Source organism: Galeopterus variegatus, unplaced genomic scaffold, assembly GCF_000696425.1.
Source record: "Galeopterus variegatus unplaced genomic scaffold, G_variegatus-3.0.2 Scaffold2714, whole genome shotgun sequence".
Lineage (NCBI taxonomy): Eukaryota > Metazoa > Chordata > Mammalia > Dermoptera > Cynocephalidae > Galeopterus > Galeopterus variegatus.
Window position 1 is genome coordinate 227,952 of NW_007728825.1, and position 9,051 is coordinate 237,002.

Sequence of the window (9,051 nt, forward strand, 5' to 3'; positions counted from 1 at the left end):
TAGTTGTAAATTGGTTGATTTGTGGGAGAGAGTGACGCTGGGGATCATCTATTCTGCCATCTTGACTGGAAGTCAGCATGACCATTTTATGTCCACAATTCACTTCTGTATTTACAAATAGAATTTTCAAGATTTACATAAGCACATCTATTGTGAAGATTTAACACTGAGATGCAATTTAACATCCATAATATCTGATGTGTTGCAGAAAGCAATGTAAGAGAGATGTATATTTAATCGCTTTTCATTTGAATGACCTTATATAAAAAATAAACCAATAATTTAGAAGTTCTGTCTCCAAAGGAGATTTTCAAACATACAAATACAAATGGTTACAGACCGTGAGGTTTTTAAGAAACATCTTCCATGTCAACATCCTCTTGTAATTGCTGTACCATTTTTTCTTCCAGCTGCTTTCCTTTGCCTGCAACAGGGGCCCGGAAAAGATGACTGGTTTGCTTGACTTCTTTGATGTCATGAACTTTCTGTAGCTCTTTATTTTTCTTCAATCTGTTCATTATAAATTTAGCCTGGCATTTCTGTTTCATCTCTTCAACTCTCTTCATTGCAACAATAGTTTTATTCCATAGCTCTTATTGGTATTTGACAGATTTATTTCTACATTTTTCAAATTCAAATGAATTATCCACTGTAAGCTCTTTACTAGCTGCTTTCCAGAATGCTTTAGTCCACCTGACCTTGTGAGGATTGCGCTTCTTTTTAAAGTTTCTATGACATTTGGATTTACAGAATCTAAATACCTTGCAATTGTTGAGGATGAACATCGTGGTGTGGCCAGGATAGATGGGCCCTGAACAGAAATAACACTTCTCCATATGCATGTTGAACCGGCATGTGTCCCCACCCTAACTGGTAATTTTCTTTGTTTTGAAGTTGACTATGTCATATTAATACAGCCACTCCCCCCCCCTTTTTTTTAAATTAGTGTTTGTATGGAATGTCTGTTTCCATTTTTTTATTTTCATCCTGCCTATATCATTATATTTGAGGTGAGTTACCTGTAGATGGCCTATAGTTGGATCGGGATTTTTAATCCACTCTGCCAATATCTGTCTTTTAATTAGTATATTTAGACATTTACATGTAATGCAGTTATTGATATGTTAGAGTTTGTCTGCCATTTTATTTTATGTTTTATGTTTGTGGTGTTTTTGCTTTCTGTGGTTTTTTTTCCCACCTTGCTTTCCTATAGGTTATTTGTACCTTTTTAAAAAGAACTGCATTTTGACTTATCTGTAGTATTTTTTAGTTTGTCTCCTCGTATAACTCTTTTAATGATGTTTCTAGGAATGTTTTTTGTATTTGTATTTACCTTTAATTTTATGCTTTTCATTGTTATTTCTTCCTTCTTGATGTTCAAAGGTTCCTTCTTTTATTATTTCTTTTCTCTTTAGAGAACTCTCTTTAGCCATTCTTTTAGGACTGACCTGGTGGTGACAGTTCTTTTAGTTTTCCTTTATCTAAGAATGTCTTGATTTGCCCTTTATACCTGAACTGGATATAGAATTCCAGGTTGACAATTCATTTCTTTCATCACTTGAAAAATGTACCACTTCCTTTTGATCTCTGTGATTTCTGATGAGAAATTTGCTGTCATTCAAATTGTTTTTCCCCTGTAGGTATGGTATTGCTTCTTTCTCACTGCTTTGAAGATTTTTCTTTTTCTTTAGTTTTCAGAAGTTTGACTATGATATGTCTTGGTAGGATGTCTTTGGGTTTATCCTGTTTGGAATTTCTTGTATTTGTGGATTTATGTCTTTTTCCAAATTTGGGAAGCTTTCATCCATTATTTCTTCCATCATCTCCATTCTGCTATTGAGTTCATCCATTGAATTTTTATTTCAGTCATTGTATTGTTTGGTTCTAGATTTCCCATTGGGTACTTCTGTATATCTTTCATTGCTTTGCTGAGACTGTGTTTCTTTACTGAGACTTTCTATTTCTTTAATTTGCCCCAAACATGTTCATAATTGCTTATCAAAATATTTTTATGATGGCTGCTTTAAAATTCTTGTTAGATGATTATGACATCTTTGTCACTTCTGTGTTGGTATCTTTTTTCGTTCAAGTTGAGATTTTTCTCATTCTTAGTATGATGTGTAGTTTTTGGTTAATATCTGTATATTTTGGGTGTTATATTATAAAGCTCTGTATCTTATTGAAAACTTCTGTTTTAGTTGGCTTCCTCTAACACTACTCTGGCAAGGAAAAGGACAGCACTGCCTTGTTACTGCCAATAGAGATAGAAGTCAAGGTTCACTGCTTAGCCTCTATCGACATCCAAAGAGGGGAGGGTTTCCTTGCTACTCCTGGGTGAGGGTGGGAATTTAGGCCCCTCACTAGGCCTCTGCCTTTACCATCAAGGTTTGGAGGGATAGGGGTATCTCCTTATTGCTTCCCACATGGCCTCTACTGACACCACCAGCTTACAGGATGGTGATGGTGGTGACTGCTTAATGGAGGTGAAAGTCCTGACTCATCACTAGGCCTTCTCTGATACCACCCCAGAGGGGAGAGAGAGGGGAGTTTGATATCCAGGACCCCCATGTGGTCTCCACTGACATCTTGGGGAACAGGGCTCATTACTGCCTGGCAGGGATGAACATCCCACCTTCTCTAAAACCACTTTACTGGGATGGGGAGTGTTAGAGTGCTTTATTTCAGACTTGCTAGGGAGGAAGTCTAAGCTCTCCACTCAGCCTTTCCTTGTGGGAGTGGGAGTATGACCTCAGTTTTGTCTGTGGTGTTTGACTATAGTAGAGTAGCTATTGTTTAAAAGTTTTATGTCTTGCTATGCTACCCTTTTGCTGTTTTTTGTTTTTTTTTTCTTTTGGCTAGAAAGAATAGGCTTTCCTTGGGTCTTTGTACTGGTCGCCATTTCGGTGTTGCTGGCTTCCCCAGCACCTAGTCTAAGGTATATGAGGCAAACAGAAAACCCAAGGATCTCTCTGCTATCTCATTCCTCAGGTCCTGCAGTTTCTAACTGGTCTGGATTCTTCTTTCCACCTTTCAGAGTCTTCATATACTTATTTTCTATGTAATGTTCAGGGTTTCAAGCTGTACTTAGTGGGAGGAATTGGGAAAAATACATCTACTCCATCTTTCCAGAAGTGGAAGTACATCATCATATCCTTTTATCACCTTATACTGGTGATATACTTCTATTTATCCAATTCCTGCCCTGGAGATTATATAATCCTTGAGGGCAGGAACAATGTTTTTGCATAGTCCTCATGGCCTAGTATAGCACCTGCCAGGAGCATAGTGTTTGTTTAGGAAGTGTTTATTGAATGAGTTAAAACTGAATAACTTTTAGACTTCTTGCCTAAGTAGTCTGGTTGGAGAAATATGAATTAAATAATAGTTCAAAGCAGTGTAGGTTAAATTCTGAAGTACTCTAGGTTTTGGTAGATTGGCTAATTCATGTCCTTCATAGGTAATTTTTCCATTTCTTTGAAAAATCTGAAAGTGGGGATATGCTCCTTATCTGTACTCCCCAGACCGAACAGATCAGTTTTTTCTTTGTGTCTCTACTGTACTCTTTTATACTGCTTATAAACAGGTATTGCATTTATTTTTTATGTTTTTCTCTCTCATTAAACTGAGATTTCTTTAAAAACAGGGACCATGTTCTTTTCGTATTTGTATCTCAAGCTTTAATGGTTTTTGAGTGAATGACTGAATGAGTGCATACTGTGACACCCACATACACAATATAGAACTTATATTTTTGTATTTAAGTATTTATATTTAAACATATGTAGAGGGGATGTTTATTATAATTATGGATTTTAAAATATATTAATTGCTAAAAAGGGGGAAATGTTAACATGAAATATACCTATGCATTTTATTTCAAAACTTTGTGTGAAAAAGTTTACTTTTAAAAGTGACACTTGTCAGTGACTTGAAATTTGAACCTTTATTTCACATTTATCGAAAATATTTCTGCAGGGCAGAAGAAACATTTCAAGAAATAATGACTGAGAATTTTCCAGAAATAATGAAACACATCAAATCACAGGTCTACGAAGCATAGAGAACCTCATGTAGGATAAGCACCATACATACTCTCTACCCCTATACACATTTTCAAATTGCTGGAAAATAAAGCGAAAAATCTGAAATACATCAACAGGAAAAAGACACATTGCATGAAGAGGAGCAGAGGTGAGAATTACAGCATACTTCTTCTCAGAAACTATACAAGCTAGATAACGTATCTGAAGGAGAATATTCTTTGTGATTGCAGCTGTGATTAGAGTTGTTAAATTATATTTCTTACTTGCTTTTCTTATGAACAATTGAGGTTTCTTATCTTTAAAAGCAAAAATAATGCCAACACCAAAATCTCTTCCTTATCCTGGTAAAGGAATATTTGATTTTGATCTATACTGTATTTATATCATGGTATTCACACTACAGCTTCTTTATCTTCCAATAATGGCATGTAATTACTTTTTTTAGGATTGTATCTTTAATACTATTCCAAGATAGGATATTTGATTTTGTCCTGGATTGGCTATCTCTGTTATTAACTTGTATATAAAAATTTCTATTACATTAAGATTGAATTGTCGAAGGATTCTAGCTCTATAAAATGCCTCAAGTTATGTTCAACAGTATAAATATCGATTACATGCTAACTAAGTACAGTAAGGATGCACACAAATTCTATGACATATTTTCTGCTCTAAAGGAGCTTATAGTTTTTTGGCAAAGAGGTCATTATTCTTATGAAATGGATGATGTTATAAGATAGTGTATATCTAAATATTATAACATGTAATACATACAGTAAGGTTTTAGTTATTCAAGGAAGAAGAAACCCATCTGTATTATAATACTTTAAGGCGTTATAGACCTTGAATGCTGAGATCTAGATTTATCAGGAATGAAGAAGTTAGCTTCTCAGCAGTGGCTCTGGGTTGAACGTTCTTATGACATATTCTAGGAACTTACGGCAGTTAGGCTGGTTAAATCAGAAAGGTTAATTTGGCCTTACTTATAACAGATAAGACTGGATTAGAAAAGGCACTGTGGTGGAGTGTTTGAATGGTAAGATAAGATGGAATTTTATTTTGGAGGCAGTGGAAGCCCTTGAAACAAATTTGTAACAGTTTATAACTTTTAAAATTTAGTGTAAAATAGTACAATGAGCACTTCAAATGCAGTTGAAGCCTCCTATATACCCATACAACACTGATTGCATTCCTCTTGCTCCCCGAATCCCCACATAACCACTCTCCTGACTTTGATATTTAACATTACTATTCATGTTTTTAGACTTTTACTATACACGCATGTAGCTCTAAACTTTATATAACATTGTTTTGGATGCTTTTTAAGTTTTATGTAAATTTTATTTATGATGCATATATTCTTCTGCAACTTGTTTTTATCAGTTAGCATCATTCATGATTTTCATTCACGTTTATGTGTGTATCTCTTGTCCATTCATTTTCACTGCTACATAGTATTCTGTTGTATGAATACACCACATTTATTTTTCCATTCTCTTAATGGATATTATGGTCACTTTCCCCACCCTTTTTTCTATTACAAATAATGCTGTTATAAACAATCGTATACATGTCTCCTTGGACTCATGTGAGAGTTTCTGTGCTCTACCATATAATAGCTATGTGACTTTGGGCAGATCACTTAACCTATCTAAACTTAAGTTTTCTTATATGAATAATTAAGAGTAGTACTTTTTCCCTCAGGGTTTTATACTTTCTAGTATATTTTATACTTTCTAGTGTATTTTCTAATGCTAAATAGATAATATGTGATATACCCAACACTATTTGGGCTATTTCAAATGTCCAATAGTTGCTGGATGCTATTGTTATTCTGTTTTGGAAGAATCTTTATATTCCCAGCACTTACGTAGTGTAATATTTCTTCTGATCTTCAGATCTCAATTTAAGTCTCACATCCTTCATGCCAGTGGACTGATAACCTGTTTTTCATGACAGTGAGCATCAGTGGTTTCAAGCAAGTAGAATAGAAATTTGTTGTTTGATATTATCAGTTTTCTACTAAAGTGAATACTTATTTACAGCCTTACTTCTTACACTTATTCTGATTTTTTTCAGACCCTGGATAGTTATTCCTGGTATTTTTCATGATGGAAATAATCTTTAAAACTGTAGAATGTACTGCATTTATTTGGTCGCCGTATCCTTTATGTATAAAATGTTCTCCTTTCTCTCTTCATCATTCAAGCACTAAGCTAGAAATTTCATTGCAGGGGTTATTGCAGAGATTATTTACTCAAAAACTGTCCTGTGAAGTGTAGAATGGTTTTCACGGTTTAAAGAAAAGTTTTTTAAAGAATAATCCAAGTCGAAGAAGGTAAAATTCTAGTAGAGTGGGAATAAGAGTACCATTTTCACTGATCTTCTAGGAAAGCCTAACTGATAAGAGTGTAACTAAGGCATAGGAGAATTCCAAACCTTTGAGGATTGAGATGTTAAAGCGTTTATAGTTTGGTGGGTGTTTTACTCCTGTTGCTTTTCCACATATTATTTTTGATCTCAGCATTTCAATCCTTTGAAGTAGACTGTTTGAAATACTGACATGGAAGGCCCAAATCGTACAGGTACATTTTTGTAGTTTGATTATTGTAATTGTATTATTTGTTCTTCAGTACCACTATCTTTTCCAAGATATTTGCAAGAAAATACAGGTAGGGTTTTTTAATTTCCTCTTTCAACAAAGTATCTGCTTTTCATGTACCAATATAATAAAGAATACTATGGCTGATAGAGTTGTCTGTTCTCAGTAGATTTAATGATAGTTTTTTCTCTTAGAGAAGATTCACCTGCTCATTATTTTCTGAAGAATATAGCCGCCCTGATATATACAGATCCTCTGTTGGTGACTAACTGGTGATTAGTCTAAAACAGGGCACTCTTGTGTAAGATTTTTATGTTGCTGTCAAAAAATAGCTCTTAGGCTGTAGCTTCAAAATGAAGCATTAACACCTTTTCTCTTTTCAATTTCATCCAGAAAAAAATACACCAGTGTTGTTAAAGCAGAAGATGGGTTTAGTGACACTTGTTATTATTAGAAACTTTATTACCCTTGGGAAATAGTATAGGAGACACAGGGGTGCAGTCCAGAAGTCAAAATGGGAATTAAGGTGTGCTTTCATGGGAAAGAGTGGCTGGATCTGTTCTGTATGACCCAGAAGAATGAAACTACAACAAGTGAAAATTATATGGACATGTGGTTCAGTTCAGTCTATGGAAGAATTCTCAAAGAGCTATATATAAGATAAAAAAAGGGAACGATATATTTTTGGAGTTTCCCAGTACTGAAGGAGGTCATATATAGACTGGAAGTCACTTGGTAGTGTATTTTAGAAGGAATTCTAGCATCAGAGGAGTGATCAGACCAGAAGATCTTTAAGGTTCCCTTGCATTCTGAGACTTAAACTCTAGTACCAAGAAGATGATATGCCTGACATATGGCCCTTAAATCAATTTCTCATTTACCATTTTGTGTCAGACTCAATAATCATTAGTTTATTCAAGAATAGTGCTTGACCTTTCAGGCCAATTTCTTTTCCTCCCATTTACTACTTGACTACTTTAAAAAGGTAAATTATAATATAATGTTATATTTGTTAAATAACAGATTGATGCTTCACACAAGTAAGAGCTATACGAATTCAGAGAGATGGCATTGAGTGAGCTAGTGGGCTTGAGCTATGCCTTCAGTGAAGGGCAGGGCTTAGGTAAGTATATTCACTCAACAGTTATTATTTGAGTACCTGCTATGTGCGAGGTACCATTAAATACAAGAGAAGGGAAGGCATTTTAGCAGGGAAGATGAAGTGAGTGAAGGCTCTGAGGGAGGAATGTGCTTGACAGGTTTGGGGCTTTGGAAGACTAATTTGGATAAAGCCAGAGGGTGTATGGAAGAAGGTAGAGTAAAGGTTGTTTATTGAGCTGGGAGAAGAAAGCAGTACAGTATCCCCCCCTTATGCACGCAGGATACATTTCAAGACCCCCAGTGGATGCTTGAAACTGAGGGTAGTACTGAACCCTATATATACTATGCACGCATTTCTTTTTCATCCTTCACAATTTCATGGGTGGAGATTCCTACTTACAATAGATTTTAGCAACATCAGTATTCCATTTTTTTCTTTCCTTTTTAAGTCAAGAACTTTCAACTTTTCACTTAAAGGAAGTACTTTACTGCATATCCAAATTGCCACCATCACTACCTTTGTGCTTTGGAGCCATTGTTAAGTAAAATAAAGGTTGCTTGGACACAAGCACTACAATACCAACTACAGTTGATCTGATAAACAAGCTGGCTACTAAGTGACTAGTGGGCGGGCAGCATCTACAGCATGGAGGTGCTGGACAAAGGGATGATTCATGTCCTAGGGACAGAGCAGGAGGGTGTGAGAGTTCATTGTACTACTCAGAATGGCATACTTAACAATTCATAAAACTTACGAGTTGTTTGTTTATGGAATTTTCCATTTAATATTTTTGGATTGTGGTTGACTGTGGGTAACTGAAACCTAAGGTAACTGAAAGCACAGGAGGTGAAACCACAGATAAGGGGGAACTACTGTGTTTTAGAAAGATTAATTCAGCATTTCTGTATAGTTTGTTTAATCCTGTTTTGAAATTTGTAGCATCTGAATTCTTAACTGACAACAGTTTGAAAATAATCTATTATTAAAGTGTTACTATATTTTCAAGTAAGTAGAATGCTCTCAGTATTCCTCTCCTACATCTCCACAAAGTAGATATGGCCTATTTTTTTTCCTATATAGCACACACAAGTGTATATATGTGTGTATAAAAGGGTACTGTTAGGTGTTTTTTTAAAATCCACTTACTGATTTTGACAATATTTAGTATTTGTCTGACCCAGACTACTGTAAACTGACTAAAGTTGAATTATGCCAGTCTGTTGTGCCATTTCTGGAGGATTTTTTAAAAGTTTATTTGTGTATCAGTACCTATATGTGTGGTTTTTTACAAATTTTCTACTCCT

General features: G+C 35.0%; 1 pseudogene; it reads right to left on the reverse strand.

Annotated features, from left to right (window-relative positions):
- Positions 1-350: 350 nt before the first annotated feature.
- On the reverse strand, positions 351-842 carry LOC103598697 (annotated as a pseudogene).
- Positions 843-9,051: the final 8,209 nt, after the last annotated feature.